Source organism: Chionomys nivalis, chromosome 19, assembly GCF_950005125.1.
Source record: "Chionomys nivalis chromosome 19, mChiNiv1.1, whole genome shotgun sequence".
NCBI lineage: Eukaryota > Metazoa > Chordata > Mammalia > Rodentia > Cricetidae > Chionomys > Chionomys nivalis.
This window is the reverse complement of record NC_080104.1, coordinates 9,235,998-9,252,623: the sequence shown is the minus strand read 5'-3', so window position 1 is coordinate 9,252,623 and position 16,626 is coordinate 9,235,998.

The window sequence follows — 16,626 nt, the reverse complement described above, 5'->3', positions numbered from 1 at the left end:
TGATAGTCGGTAGTCTAACTCTTATGTGTTTCTGTATAACCAAGTGCTTGAGCATGCAGTTGTGTGTGTGTGTGTGTGTGTGTGTGTTTGATTAGTAACGTTATGCAATAAAGCAAGAAGGTCCTATTTGAACAATCCACTTCTTTCTCTCTCTCTCTTAACTGCAAATAGATTCTTCTCTCATACAATCATCCCAACCACAGTTTCCCCTCCATCCACTCCTCCTAGCTCCCCACAGATCCTCCCTTCTCCCCCAGATCCACTCTTCCTCTGTTTCTTTTACAGAAAAGAGCAGGGCTCTAAGAGATGACAGCCAAACAGGACAAAAAAAGAAATAATAATCAAGGCAAAAGCCCCATATCAAGAGTGGACAAGGAAACCCAATAGAAGGAAAAGAGTCCCAAAAGCAGGATAAAAAGTCACAGATACACCCTCTCCCTCTGTTAGCAATCCCAGAAACACACCAAACTAGCAGCCATAACATACACAGAGGACCTGGTAGAGACCATTGTAGGCCCCGTATTTGCTGCTTCAGTCTCTGTGAGCCCATATGAGCCCGGTTTAGTTGATTCATTGGGCTATATGTTCCTTTGGTGTCCTCCAAACCTGCTAACTCCAAATGTCTTTAGTCCCCCTCTTCTCTGGTGTTTCCTGATCGCTGATAGTCGGACCCGATGGAAACCTCCAGTTTAGACTCTCTCTTTGCATATTATCTTGTCGTGTGTCCCTCCATCCACTGCCATCTGCTGCAGGAGGATTCCCCTTTGATGACAAGTGGACAGACACTGATCTATGAGTATAGCACAATATTAGGAATTAGGAGTCATATCATTGATTTCTGTTTCTTTTTTGCCAGGTGTATTTGGTCTTAGCCTAGGTTTCTGGGCTGTCTAGTCTCTGGCTTCTGCTATCCAGCAGTGTTCCTACATGGGCTCCCTCTTGTGGTGGGGCCTCAAGATAGACCAGTCATTGATTGGCCACTCCCACAAGCTCTTGCCATCATTGCCCCAGCACATCTTGACAGCAGGACAGGTTATATGGTGAGGCTTCTGTGACTGGGTTGGTGTTCATATTTCTCTTTTCATATCCTGCAGGGTACCTCTTTGTGCCAAAGACACCAGAATGTAGGGGTAAAGGCTTTTCCAAATTCTCACCTGCTCAACATGTCTACATTCAATGAGCTATATGGAAGTTGCCCTTGGCAATAGGACACCACAGTCAGTTTTCAGAGGGTGACCTGAGTCCTAGCATCAGCCTGGCTTGTTTAGAATACCTATGGAAAACAATAATGTAACCCCATCCCAGCACTGGAATCGCTGCCTGATTAAAAAGATGGCCAGTTCAGACTCTGTATCCTCCGTTACTGAGTGTTCTCACTAGGGTCACGCTCCTAGATTCCAGGGAGTTTCCAATGCACTAGGATTCCACACCACCCCCAGATGTCTACCAATCCCAGGTACCTCTTTCCAAACTCTCCCTTTGTTCTCAACACTCTGATCCCATCCCACCCAACTCTACTCTACCCACAGCATTTATTCTATTTCCTCTTCCCAGGGAGATCTATGCTTCCTCCTGTAGATCTCCTCTTTCCCTACCTCTCTGGGTCTCTGCGTTGTAGATTGATTATCATTAATGTAACAATTATTATCCACTTCTGTTGAATACATACCACATTTGTTTTTCTGGGTCTGGATTACTGTTCCTGGGATTAATTTTTTTCTAGTTCTATCCACTTGCTTGAAAATCTCAGGATCTCTATATCTCTCCCTGTGTGTCTCTTTGTCCATTTGTCTGTCTGTTTTTCTCTCTTTCTCTGTCTCTCTGTCTCTCTATCTAACCACTGAAGAGTACACCATTTTGTAAATGCACCACATTTTCTTTCTCAATTTTTGAGTTGAAGTTTATCTAGATTGATTCCATTTTCAGGGTATTATGAATAAACCTGCAATGAACATAGTTGATCAAGTGTCCCTGTAGTAGGATGGAGTGTTCTTTGTGTATATGCCCAAGAGAGATATAGCTCAGTCCTGAAGTAGATCAGTTACCAGTTTTATGAGAAACCATCACATTGATTTCTATAGTGGCTATACAAACTTGCGCTCCCACTAGCAATGGAGGAGTGTTTCTCTTGCTCCACATCATGGCCAGCATGAGCTGTCAGTTGTGTTATTGATCTCATTCATTCCAATAGGTATTAAATAAAATCACAGAGTTGTTTTAATTTACATTTTTCTGATGACTAAAGATGCTGAACAATTTTGGAAGTGTTTCTCAGCCATTTGAGATTTTACTGTTGAGAATTCTCTGTTTAGATCTGTACCTCATTTTTAAATTGGATTGTTGGTTAGTTGATGCCTAATTTCTTGAGTTTTTGATATATTGTGGCCCACTGTCAAATGTGGAGTTCTTGAAATATTTTTCCATACTGTAGGCTCCTATTTTGTCCTATTGACAGTTTTCTTTGCCTTATAGACACTTCTCAGTTCCATGAGGTACCATTTATGAACTGTTGATCTTAGTGCCTGTGCTATCAGTGTTCTCTTCAGGACATTGTCTCCTGTGGCCATGTGTTCAAGGTCGTTCCCACTCTCTCTCCTGTTAGGTTCACTGTGTCTGGTTAATGTTGAGATCTTTGATCCACTTGGACTTGTGTTTTGTGCAGGGTGACAAATATGGATCTATTCACATTCTTTTAAATGTCTATATTGAGCTAGAACAACACCATTTGTTGAAGATGCTTTCTTTTTTCCCTTGTGTATTTCTGGCGTCTTAATAAAAATCACGTGTCCCTAGGTGTGTGAATTTATGTCTGGGTCTTTAGTTCCATAAAATGATCCCACCTGCCTGTTTTTTATGCCACCACCTGCATTTATTTTATTGATTTTATTGAGCTATACATTTTTCTCTGCTCCCCTCTCTTCCTCTCCCCCTCTCTTCAGCCCTCTCCCATGGTCTCCATTCTCCCAATTTATTCAGGAGATCTCATCTTTTTCTACTTTCCATGTAGATTACATCCATGTATGTCTCTCTTAGGGTCTTCCTTTTTGTCTAGGTTCCCTGGGATTGTGATTTTTAGGCTGGCTTTCTTTACGTTATGTTTAAAAACCACTTATAAGTGAGTACATATGATCATTGTTTTTCTAGGTCTGGATTAACTTACTCAATATGTTTTCTAGCTCCATCCACTTGCCTGGAAATTTCAAGATATCATTATATTTTTTTTCTGCTATGTAGTACTCCATTGTGTAAATGTACCATATTTTCCTTATCCATTCTTTGGTTGAGGGATATTAGGTTGTTTCCAGGTTCTGGCTATGACAAACAATGCTGCTATAAACATACTTGAACACATGTCCTTGTGGCATGATTGAGCATACTTTATGTATATATCCAAAAGTGGTATTTCTATGTCTAGAGGTAGGTTGTTTACTAATGTTCTGAGAAATCACCATACTGATATCCAAAGGGGTTGTACCAGCTTGCATTCCCACCAGCAACACAGGATTGTTCCCTTTACCCCACAACCTCTCCAGCATAAGTTGTCATCAGTGTTTTTGATCCTTGCTATTCTTACAGGTGTAAGAGGGAATCTCAGAGTTGTTTTGATTTTCATTTCTCTGATGACTAAGGATGTTGAGCATTTCTTTAAGTGTCTTTCAGCCATTTTAGATTCCTCTGTTGAAAGTTCTGTTTAGGTCTGTTCTTTTGATGACCAATTTCTTGAGTTCTTTGTATATTTTGGAGATCAAACCTCTGTCTGATGTGGAGTTGGTGAAGATCTTTTCCCATTCTGTAGTCTGCTGTTTTGTCTTGTTGACAGTGTCCTTTGCTTTACAGAAGCTTTTCTAGTCCCATTCACCTGATTTTTTTTTGTTGTTTTTGTTACTACAAAACAATGTTCTATACTAGAGTATTTTATCAGGGATATGAAACCTCCCGAAGCTCTTTTCTTGCACAGGATTGTTTTATTTATACTGGGTTTTTGCTTCTCCATATGAAGTTGAGTATTGTTCCTTTGATGTCTGTGAAGAATTGTGTTGGAATTTTCATGGGGATTGTATTGAATCTGCAGATTGCTTTTGATCAAATGGCTATTTTTACCAGGTTAATCCTACTGATTCATGAGCATGGGGGATCTTTTCATTGTCTGGTATTTTCTTTAATTTCTTTCCTCAAAGACTTGAAGTTTTCATCATACAAATCTTTTTCTTGCATTGTTAGAGTTACCCCAAAATATTTTATAATATTTGAGGCTGTTGTGAAATGTGTTCTTTCCCTCATTTCTTGCTCAGTCCATTTGTTATTTGTGTATAGGGGGGCTACTGATTTTTTTAAGTTAATCTTGCATCCAGCCACTTTTTGAAAGTATTTATCAACCTTAAGTGTTCCCTAGTAGAATATTTAGAGTCACTTATGTATACTACAATATCATCTGCAAGTAAAGATACTTTGACTTTTTTCCATTTTGTATCTCCTTCAGTTGTCTTCTAGCTTTAGCTAAATATTCAAATCCTATAGTGCACAGATAGGAGAGAGTGGAGAACCTTGTCTTGTTCCTCACTTTACTGGAATCACATTGATTTTCTCTCCATTTAATTTGATGTTGACTATAGGTTTTTATAATTTGCCTTGGTTATGATTAGGTATGTTCTCGGTTTCCCTAATCTCTCCAGGACTTTATCAAGAAGAGTTGTTGAATTTTCTCAAATGCTTTTTCAGCATCTAATGAAATGATCACATGTTTTTTTTTTCAGTTTACTTATATGGTGGATTACATTTACTGATTTTTGTATGTTGAACCATCCCTCCATTTTTGGATGAAACTTGCTTGATTGTGGTGGATAATCTTTTTATATTATCTTGGATTCAGCTTGCAGGCATTTTATTAATTTTCCATCTATATTTACGAGGGTAACTGGTTTGTAGTTCTCTTCATTTCTTGAGTTTATGGAATTTGGGTATCAGAGTTTGTGGCGTCATAAAATTATTTGGACAATATTCCTTTTGTTTCTGTTTTGTCAATAATTTGAGGAGTAGTGGTGTTTTCTCTTCTTTGAAAGTTTGGTAGAATTCTTTTCTAAAATCTTTTGGCCATGGGCTTTTTGGGGGAGGGGGATATTTTTAAAGCCTGCTTCTATTTCATGAGGGGTTGTAGTTCCATTTAAATTGTTTATCTGATCTTGGTAAGTGGTTCTATTGAGAAAATTACCCATTTCTTTTATATTTTCCAATTAGGTGGAGTCCAGGTTTTAAAATGTATGTCATTATGATTCTCTGGATTTCCTCAGTGTCAGTTGTGGTATCCCCTTTTTCTTTTCTGATTTCACAAATTTGGATATCCTCTGTCTTCTTTTAGTTAGTTTGGATGAGGATTTGTCTCTCTTGTTGATTTTCTCACAGAGCCAACTTTTGTTTCATTGATTCTTGGTATTCTGTTTGTTTTTATTTCTTCGATTTCAACCCTGACTTTGAAAATTTTTTGCCACCTACTATTTCTACTTCTTTTTGTTCTAGATCTTTCAGATGTTCTGTTGAGCTGCTAGCGTGAGATCTCTGCAATTTTTTTATGTAGGCACTTAGAACCATGAAATTTCCCCCTTAGGACCGCTTGCGTTGTGTCACATTAGTTTGGGTATGCTGTGTTTTCTTTTTAATGAATTTTAGAAAGTCTTAATTTCTTTTCATTTCTATCTTGTTCCATTTTCTATTGAGTAGAAAGTTGTTCACTTTCCATGAGTGTGTAAGATTTCTGTTGTTTCTGTGTTTGTTGGTGTGCAACTGCTCATAGTGGTCTGATAGGATACAGGGGATTATTTTCATTTTCTTGTATTTTTTGAGTCTTGCTTTGTGTCCAAGTGTATTGTCAATTTTGGAGAAAGTTACATTTTGTGCTGAAAAGAAGATGGATTGTTTTGTGTTTGGGTGGTGTACTTATTCTGTAAGTATCTGTTAGATTCATTTGGTTTATAATGTCTGTTAGCTCCACATTTCTCTATTTAGTTTTTGTCTGGATGATCTATCCATTGTTGAGAGTGGGTTATCATAGTTTCCTACTTCAGTTCATGAGGGTGAATATGTGATTTAAGTTGTAGTGAGTTTTCCTCTTACAAAGGTGGGTGCCCTTGTGTCTGGGGCCTAGATGTTAAAAACTGAAATGTCATCTTGGTGGATTTTTCCTTTAATGAATATGTAGTGTCCTTCCTCATATCTTTTAATTAATTTTGGTTTAAAATCTATTTTGCTAGATATTAATTGGCTATGCCATCTTACTTATTATAGACGTTTGTTTGAAATATCTTTTTCTAACCTTTTATTCTGAGGTAAGGTCTATCCTTGATAGGGAGGTGTGTTTCTTACATGCAGCAGAAGGATGGGTCCTGTTTCATTTCTATTTTTTAATATTTATTTATTATGTATATAATATTCTGTTTGTATGTGTGTCTGCAGGCCAGAAGAGGGCACCAAACCTCATTACAGATGGTTGTGAGCTACCATGTGGTTGCTAGGAATTGAACTCATGACCTTTGGAAGAGCAGGCAATGCTCTTATCCACTGAGCCATCTCTCCAGCCCCCTCATTTCTATTTTTTAATCTCATTTTTTTTAGTTGGAAAATTGAGGTCATTGCTATTGAGAGAAATCAATGAACAATGATTGTTGCTCCTCTTATGTTGTTGCTGTTGGTGGTGGTGACAGTGGTTGTGGTGTGTGTTTCCCTTCTTTTGTGTTGCTGATGTGAGATTATTTATTCCTTGTGTTTCCATGTGTGTAGTTAACCTTCTAGGTTTAGATTACATTCTTTTTAGTACTTTGTGTAGGGCTGGATTTGTAGATAACATAGTGCTTAAATTTGACTTCGTTGTGGAATATCAGTTTCTCCATCTATGGTGATAGAATGTTTTGCTGGGTATACTATTCTGGGCCAGTATCTTGTGGTCTCTTAGAATCTGTAGCTAGGCTATACAGGCCCTTCTGGCTTTTAGAGTTTCCTTTGAGATGTCAAGGGTAATTCCAATAGATCTGCCTTTATATGTTATTTGGTCTTTTAACTTTGCAGCTTTTAATATTCTTTCTTTATTCTGTATGCTTAATGTTTTCATTATTATGTGGTGAGGGGACTTCCTTTCCTGGTCCTATCTATTCGATGTTTTGTATGCTTCTTCTACTTGTTTTTAATATTCATCTTCTTTAGGTTCAAAATTTTTTCTTCTTTTATTTTGTTGAAAATATTTTCTGTTCCTTTGAGTTGATATTCCTCTTCTTTCTCCATTTCTAATATTCTTGGGTTTGGCCTTTTCATAGTGTCTTAGATTTCCTGGATGTTTTGTGTCAAGAATTTTTTAGATTTAACATTTTCATTGACTGATATATCTATCTGTTTATCTATTGTTTCTTCCGTGTCTGAGGTTCTTCCAACCCTTGTAATCTGTTGGTGAAGCTTGTCTTAGTTCCTGTTCTCATTTCTTAATTTTTCTTTTCCAGGATTCCCTCAGTTTGTATTTTCTCTATTGCTTCTATTTTCAGCTCTTGAACAGTTTTGTTTCCTTCAATTACTTGTTTGGCTTTTCCTGGCTTCTTTTGAGGTATTTATTGATTTTCTCTTTAAGTACTTTTATCATCTTCATAAAACTGGCTTTTCAGTGCTTGTGCTTGTGCTTTTGCTTATGGTGGGATACTCAAGGCCCACTGTGGTCAGATAGCTGGGCTCTAGTGGAGAAAAGGGGGACAGAACAACAGACACAGAGGAAATACAGAGAATCATCAGGTCATATTTTGAAAACCTGTACTCCACAAAATTGGAAAACTTAAAGAAAATGGGCAACTTTCTGGATAAATATCACTTACCAAAATTAAATCAAGACCAGATAAGCAAACTAAATAGACCTATAACTGCTAAAGAAATAGAAACAGTCATGAAAAGTCTCCCAACAAAAAAAGTCCAGGACCAGATAATTTCAGCTCAGAATTCTACAAGATTTTCAAAGGAGAACTAATACCAATACTCTTCAAATTATTCCACACAACAGAAACAGAAGGAACATTGCCAGACTTTTTTATGAGGCTAAAATTATCCTGATATCCAAACCACAGAAAGACATTATTAAGAATGAAAATTAGAGAGCACTCATGAACCTCACTCCTGAACATTAATTCAAAAAAATACAAAATAAAATACTGGCAAATTGAATCCAAGAATACATCAGAACCATCATCCACCGTGATCAAGTTGGCCTCATCTCAGAGATGCAGGGATGGTTCAACATACAAAAATCAGTCAACTTAAATCCCCATATAAACACCTGATAAATAAAAACCACATGACCATATCATTAGATGCTGAAAAAGCTTTCAACAAAATACAACAATCCTTCATAAAAAAGGTCTTAGAGAGAGCAGGGATACAAAGAACATACCTAAGCATAATAAAGGCAATGTAAAGCAAGCTAACAGGCAACATCAAACTAAATGGAGAGAACCTCGCAGCGATCCCACTGAAATCAGGAACAAGACAAGGTTGTCCACTCTCTCCATAACTATTCAATTCTTGAGGTTCTAGCTAGAACAATAAGACAACAAAGGAGATCAAGGGGATACAAATCAGAAAAAAAGCCAAACTCTCATTATTTGCTGATGATATGATAGCTTAATAAGCAACCCCAAAAATTCTACCAAGGAACTTCTGCAACTCATAAACACTTTCAGCAGTGTAGCAGGATAGAAAATTAACTCAAAATAATCTGTAACTCTTCGTTACACAGATGATAAATGGGTTCAGAAAAAAATCAGAGAAACATCACTCTTCACAATAAGCACAAATAGCATAAAATATCTCAGAGTAACTCTAACCAAACAAGTGGAAGGCTTGTATGACAAGAACTTTAAATCTTTGAAGAAAGAAATTGAAGAAGACACCAGAAAGCGGACAGATCTCCCATGCTCTTGGGTAGGTAGAATTAACATAGTAATAATGGCAATCTTACCAAAAGCAATCTACAGATTCAATGCAATGTCCATCAAAATCCCAGAAACATTCTTCACAGACCTCGAAAGATTGGTACTCAACTTCATATGGAAACACAAAAATCCCAGGATAGCCAAATCAATTCTGTACAATAAAGGAATTTCTGGAGGCATCATAATTCCCAACTTCAAACTCCACTACAAAGCTACAGCACTGAAAACAGCCTAGTATTGGCCTAAATATAGGCAAGAGTACCAATGAAACAAAATTGAATACCTGGATATCAATCCACACACCTATGAACACCTGATTTTTGACAAAGAAGCATAAAATATAAAATGGAAAGAAGAAAGCATATTCAACAAAGGGTGCTGGCATAACTGGATATCAACATTTAGAAGAATGAAAATAGATCCATTTCTGTCACCATGCACAAAATTCAAGTCCAGATGGATCAACAAACTCAACATAAAGATAGCCACATTGACCCTCATAGAAGAGAAAGTGGGAAATACACTTGAATGCATTGGCACAGGAGAACACCTTAGTATATATTCAATTCTTTTTCCTCGTTCTTGACTCCTGTCCCAAGCATTCAAGGCTGATGTATGGCATAGGGCCAAATTGTATTCAGTGTGTGTGTGTGTGTGTGTGTGTGTGTGTGTGTAGCTTGACTATCTGGATCAGCATAATGGCCCTCACCAAGAATTTGATCTTGGGAGGTCTTGAAACCTCTGGCTCTACCTTGATGTTCAAGACCCTTAGCTTCCTTTCTCCAGTAACTCTTCCACTGTAGTTGTGGACCATGGTCTAATACAGTTGAGACTAATTGAAGCCAGTCATGTGGAGCAACCTTATTTCTTGAAGTCTGTCTTTACAACTGCCTCACAAATGGTGAAAGAATGCCATAATATACTACTGCTTGCTTAATATATTTTAGATCTTTCATACATATAGGGTCCTATTTACATTCTGTATATCCTTTTGGGTATTTACTATTTGCTGAGTTTTCAGAAATAGTAACAGGATAAGTAGCTAAAACTTTTGGCAAGTCATCTCTGATTCTGAGAGGTACTTGCAATGTTAAGTCTTTATTATTGTCTTTTGTCTGTATGTCATCTCCTTGATTATTGGTTCTGATAAGTTATTTAATGATTTAAAATCTATGTATCACTGTCTTTTGTAGAGTCTGAATTTCTTGGCCTCTTAATATTTCTAAAGATTCTATCAAATCAATTAATTTCTGGTTCTCATCGTGTACATATGATACCATGTCTTTAAGTTTTTCCATTAATGATATCTTCTTATCCTTAGAGATTCTTTGGATGGCATATGGATTACCTTCCAGGAAGGATGTTCTATCTGTTAGCTTGTCATGATTTTGACTGTCAATTTCAACAGTATGTATCCTTTCAGATAATCTCTCAGTATCATTCTGTAAAGTTTCATAACCCATTGTCATGAATTGAATTTTACCTGTCAAATTATGGTGATCATTTTCAATGGTATGAATCCTTTCATCCAGCTTCTCATTAATAGTCTATAAAGTCTGTATCATTTCTAAAAGTTTCTCATTCTTGACTCTGTTATCAAACCATTTCTTTTTCTTTTTCTTTTTTTTTTTTTTTTTGGATTTTTCGAGACAGGGTTTCTCCATATCTTTTGGCTCCTCTCCTGGAACTAGCTCTTGTAGACCAGGCTGGTCTCGAACTCACAGAGATCTGCCTGCCTCTGCCTCCCAAGTGCTGGGATTAAAGGCGTACGCCACCACCGCCCATCCTCAAACCATTTCTTTAAGGATATGAAGTATTAAAACACTAATAGCACCTATGGCTAAGAATGTATACATCCCGGGTACGCCATACACCTCTTTTAGAATTCCCTCCATAGTAGAAACAAAAAGGTATTTAAATTCCTGGATGGTGATATTGTCTACCATTATCAGATGACTTACCACTGCTAAAATCCTGGTTCAGATGAGAATTTCAAGGTGTTATAACAATGTGGCCAGCAGGTGTCAAAGTTATACCACTAAAGCAGTCCAGAGATGCTGGAGTTCCTGTCTTACTTGTTCAAATGTTGCTGCCTGAGGATTTTCTAAGCAAAACTCAAAAGCAAACTAAACAAATTTTTGTTAAAGAGATGCTGGTCAGGACAGCCACGCAGCAGGTGGGCATGCCTGCAGGAACCCCAAGAAGACGTAGTAGCCACATGGGAGCCATACACAGGTTAGTGGCCAGCTGCAGGGACTATGGGAGCCACAGGAGGCTGCAGAGAGGTCTGTGGGAAGATATGTGCATGCCACATGGGGTGGCAGCAAGCCACGGGTGCCATAGGAAGCTTCAGGCAGACAGGCAGGGCAGGAGAGGAAGCTAACCCAGGGCGGCACTAGTTTTTTTTTGAACCCAGGTAGCTTGGGTCCAGTCAGACCTGTTCCAGTGACTAAAAAGTCTCAGGCAAATGGGCTTTTTTTTTGGATTTGTACCCCAAATGTTGGGCACCAAATGTAGTGTGTTTAACAAAAACTCAGAGTCATATATTAGGGTTCAACCTGAAAAAGGGTAGAAAAGCAAAACAGCCAGCCACTGTCTCTTACCTCCAGTTCAGTCTGAAATGGTAATCCTGCCTTCAGGAATCTCAGGATGAGACCATGTTTGAGAGCTGTCTCCTCCCATTTTATATTCCTCTCTAGGGCTGGGATTAAAGGGGGTGCACCACTACCACCCAATTTCTATGGCAAACTCATATGGTTACTGGGATTAAAGGTGTGTGTGTCACCACTGCCTGGTCTGTAAGGCTGACCAGTAGGGCTGTTTTACTCTCTGATCTTCAGTCAAAACTTTATTTACTAAAATACAAATGAAGCTGGGCGGTCGTGGCACACGCCTTTAATCCCAGCACTCGGGAGGCAGGGGCAGGCAGATTTCTGTGAGTTCGAGACCAGCCTGGTCTACAAGAGCTAGTTCCAGGACAGGCTCCAAAACCACAGAGAAACCCTGTCTCGAAAAACCAATAATAATAATAATAAAATAAAAAATAAAAATAAAATACAAATGAAATATCACTACACCTGCAGCTATATGCCTCCTATGTCTATACCTTGGTATCTTTCTATTTCAACTGCAACAACGTGACTCAGAAGAGCTTTGTCAAATACTTTCTCCACCAACCTCCTGGAGACAGGGAACACAATGAGAAACTGATGAAGCTGTAAAGCCAATAAGGTGGCAGAATCTTCCTTCCTGATATCGAGAATCCAGACTGGGAGGACCAGGAAAGCCAGCTGGATGCAATAACATGTGCCCTGCACTTGGGAAAGAGTGTGAATTAGTCACTACTGGAATTACATGAAATGGCCCCTGGCAAAATGACCCCATTATGTGACTTCATTGAGATCCATCACCTAAGTGAACTAGGTTACTATCCATCCAGCATGTGAAACATGGGAGCCCCTGTATTTGGCATGGTGGGAAGATCTTTTTGACAGGTGCACCCTAGAACACAGCCATACTGAGGGCTAAGCTGACACCCCTGAAACTGGAGTGATTTCATTGGTCGCTGAGGCAGCACAGGCGTGTTAAGACTGCATTTACTGTTTCTGCAAGTCACAGCAAAACATCAATCTAAGATCTCTAACTTGTACCATTCCTTCAAATAAAGAAATTCGGTACTCCCTCCCCCATTACCCATTATGTCCCCTGACCAGTGAGTGACAATATTCTACCTGCCCTGCTCCATCCACCTCCTGGCAACAAATGAGAGGGAGCTCCCTGTGGTGGTGGGTCACTGTGGCTCACATTACCAGCTAGAGAAAAGGCCACATCACATACCAAGCTGTGGCAGGTGTGGCAGTTTGAATATAACTGTCCCTATAAGCTCGTAGGGAATGGCACTATTGGAAGGTGTGGCCTTGTTGGAAGAAGTGTGTAACTATGGAGGCAGGCTTTGCGGTCTCATGTATGCTCAAGCCGTGCCCAGTAAGACACACCACTTTCTGTTGCCTGTGAGTCAAGATGAAAGAACTTCAACTTCCTCTCTGGCACCCTGCCTGCCTGCACACCACCATGCTCCCTGACCTGAGGACAATGGACTGAACCTCTGGTACTGTGAGCCACCACCTCAATTAAACATTTTCATTTATACGAGTTGCCGTGGTCTTAGTGTCTCTTCGCAGTAATAGAAACTCTAACTAGAGACAGGAGGAAACCTAACACAATCCCAGAGATGGAGGGAAGGCATTGTTTGAACACTTGAGAGTGTTTCAGCTGTCTGGCCCCCTTCATCATCATTGGAGCACCTGAGACGTGGGGCCTGGGAAGAAACTTGACCTGTAGTATAACCTCAGAATGTTGTTAGTGAGAGAAAACTAGTAAATGCTTCAGGCTTCAAGGACCAGATGTAAAATTGGGGAACTGAGAAGTGCTACTCTTCCCACCTTGACTGCCCCCATGAGGGCCTTCCTGGAGGACAGGCAAGCTGTGTACCCAGCAGCCATCAGTGGGAGATAGGAGGTAAGGCAGCATAGGCAGGGAGAGGGTGCCCGGTGGTTCTATAAGGTACGATTGGGGCAGGGTAAAAACTGACCCCACCTAAAGGACCTTGCTGTCCTGAGTTAATTTCTTAGGACATTCAGGTCACTTATTCATGTTCTTTCCTGAGATCACATGGGCCAGGACAGCGCTTCATATAGGGGCCAACTCCAGACTCACAATGTTGTCTGGTTCTGTGAAGAAAGCGTCATTTGGTGACCGTCACCTGTGACACAGTATCTAGGGCCAGCCATGGAAATCATCCAAAAATAATAACCCTGCTAGCATAGATTGCCTGCTTACCCCTCTGCTTGTCCCATTATTTCAGACCCTAGACAGTGGTTCTGATCTAGAGGCTGCTAACCCTTACACCCACTAAAGAAGCATCAAGTCATGCCTTGCTTCTTCTTAGAGAGTATTGACAGTCCAGCCTGCTCATCTCTAAGGTCACCCTTAAGCTTCAGACCATTGCCAATGGACTGGACCTTCAGGGAAAGCCCAACAGTCATAGGAAAGTCGTTTTCACATCATCTTGGAGCTGTTAAGTTGCTTGGCTCCCATTCTCCCAGCCTCCCTTATACCTCTGGAAATCACCTCCGAACCTGAGATCCTTTGCAAAGGGCTGGGATGCCTTCACCAGCCCTGGAACCCAGAGGAACTGTTCTGCCAGGCAAGGGCACTGAGCACTTGAGATATGTCTGACTGGCGATGAGGCGGGCCCAGCCACACACCAGATTTGCAGGCTAAAAAAAAATCTCTGTAAGATATCTTACTGTGTTTGCTGTGGTTTCAGGTTGCAAATGTAATATTTGGAGTGTATTAAGTAAATTCCGTTACTCAAACTGATTCCACCTGTTTCTTTTTGCCTTTTAAACATACTTTCCAGAGAACATAAAATCATACATCCATGCACCTTGCACAAGCAGGGGTACACCAGCGGTTTTCCACTGTCTCCTTAGCGTTTTCTCTTGCATAATTGTGGCCACATTAGATCTTTAGCCTTGCCGACAATCTTTACTCTGATGCCATGTCATATGATCATGGTCGCTGTGTAGTCCTGACTCTTAGGGGATACTGTCTCCTTAGATTCTGGGATGCTACATTTGGCTAATAAAAGACAAAGGATGGTTCAGTTAAATTTAAATTTTATATGCACAGTAAATTAAAGCATAAGACATACTTATAAAATATTATTTGTTGTATAGCTGAAATTTAAATTTGTACTGGTATCTTGTCCTTTATCTGTAAGTCCTATGAACCGGAACCCAGAATTCTTTCACGTTCTTTTCTTCTCTGGGCCACACTGATGACTAAGTCCTCAGCAGATGGCCCGGACAACCTGTGCTGCCCAAACAGTTCTTACAGGGGAGGTACTGCATTGCCTGGAGAGTCTTAGAACTTCCCGGCTTCCTGGACCTCTTTCCACAGGACAGCAGGCCGTACTGACTGTGGGACTTTTGTAAGGGGACCACCCCTAGGCTGTGGGAGTGTTTTCCTCTAGGGTGCTGGCTGATCTGACTGGACCTCACTTTTCTGGGCTGGCATTAACTACCCAAACTTGGAGGCTAAGCACCCACACGGTGCCTTAGCTGCCCCCCACCACACACCTTAGCAGCTTGGCCAGTCCTGCTGTTTTTCCCTCCTTTTAGAATATTCTTTCCCCAAATACTTTGAAGACATCATTCCTTGCCACCTTGGGTGTATGGTGCAAGTACCATCTTATCAAAGAGGTGCTCTGGTGCCCAAGGCACCCTGTCCCTTCCTCCTTCCTTACAGGCCTTATTTTCTTTACAGAACTCACATCCAACAAGTGTTTACATTCCAAACTATGCACTTCTGAAGACCCAGGTCAAATGTCACCTTCTGCCTGTCCCTGAAGTGTCATCCGCCACAGATCACGGCAATCCTGACCTTTCACCTCAGACTCCTGGAAGATTTTCTGTTTTCTTCGGTTCTCTGAAGGACAGGACGGTGGAGAACATACAGTCTTGTTAGAATTACATATTGATTTCTTGAGCAGCCGTACCCTGGACACCTGCTGCCTGTGAGACTACTCTCTTACTCCAAGAGGCAGGCTATCGACTTGCCACTCATCCTTATTGGGGTCACAGTGCTGTTCCCCAACTGAATCCCCTCCCCTGCTTGCCTCGGGGTGCCAGAGCTGCACAGACCCCTTCTCTCTGCCTCCTAAAGGCCTGACTCTGAGGAAGACCCGTCCCTGCTCTGCCTCCTGTCTGTTCCTGTAAGTCCTACCCTCCAGCCTCAATGGCAGATAAATATCTAAATATCTGTCACTCCGCAGTGTTGGGAACAACAGTGACGCCTGACACACACAGAGCGGGCATCCTTGCTGACAGCTGTCACTCCGCAGTGTTGGGAACAGCAGTGACACCTGACACACACAGAGCGGGCATCCTTGCTGACTCAGAACGGCCCATCTGCACTGGCTTGCTGGAGTCTCCTACACTAAAAATCTGTCACCTCGGCAACCTCAACACATCCCGTGGCTTCCTTGGCCAGGCAGCTGCTGTCACCTCACAGAGAGCACATGTGGCAGGGATGAGGCCCAGGATAGGAAATTCGGGACAGGGGAGATGGGAGGGAAAGCTGGAACAAGGACGCCAGAGAAGGGTGGCAGCCTAGAGGCTGAGGGTGACAGACGGGGACCCGAGGCTCCAGGGCTGTGCCCCATACCTCCACTTCCCCGCCACTGTTGCCTGTCTTGCCCTCCCTGTGCATCTTGGCGCCCTCAGATACGGTACCCGCAAGGCTCCCAGTGCTGCTGCAGGAAGGTGGCGGTCCCAGTGCGGCCGTGTCCCATCCTCACCTTGTCTGGACCGCATCCTTCACCTGCCACAGCTGTGGCACAGCCCAGCCTGCTGCAGTCCCCCTCCTCAGCTCCTCTCCCCTGCTTTGGTTCACTCTCATATCAACTTTCTCTTTCTTCATCTTTCCCCCCGACCTCTGTTGAAGGGAGGCCTAGCTCTGTCCCTCTTAGCCTGTCAATCTTTCTTCTTAGCCTGAGGCGGGAACATCTCCAGGGCCCCATGAGGCTGATGCCACCCTTCCCAGCATATCCGTGACAGGAAAGCCTCTCTCAGAGTTCACAGCCTGCTGCAGCTCCTGCCTACCTGAG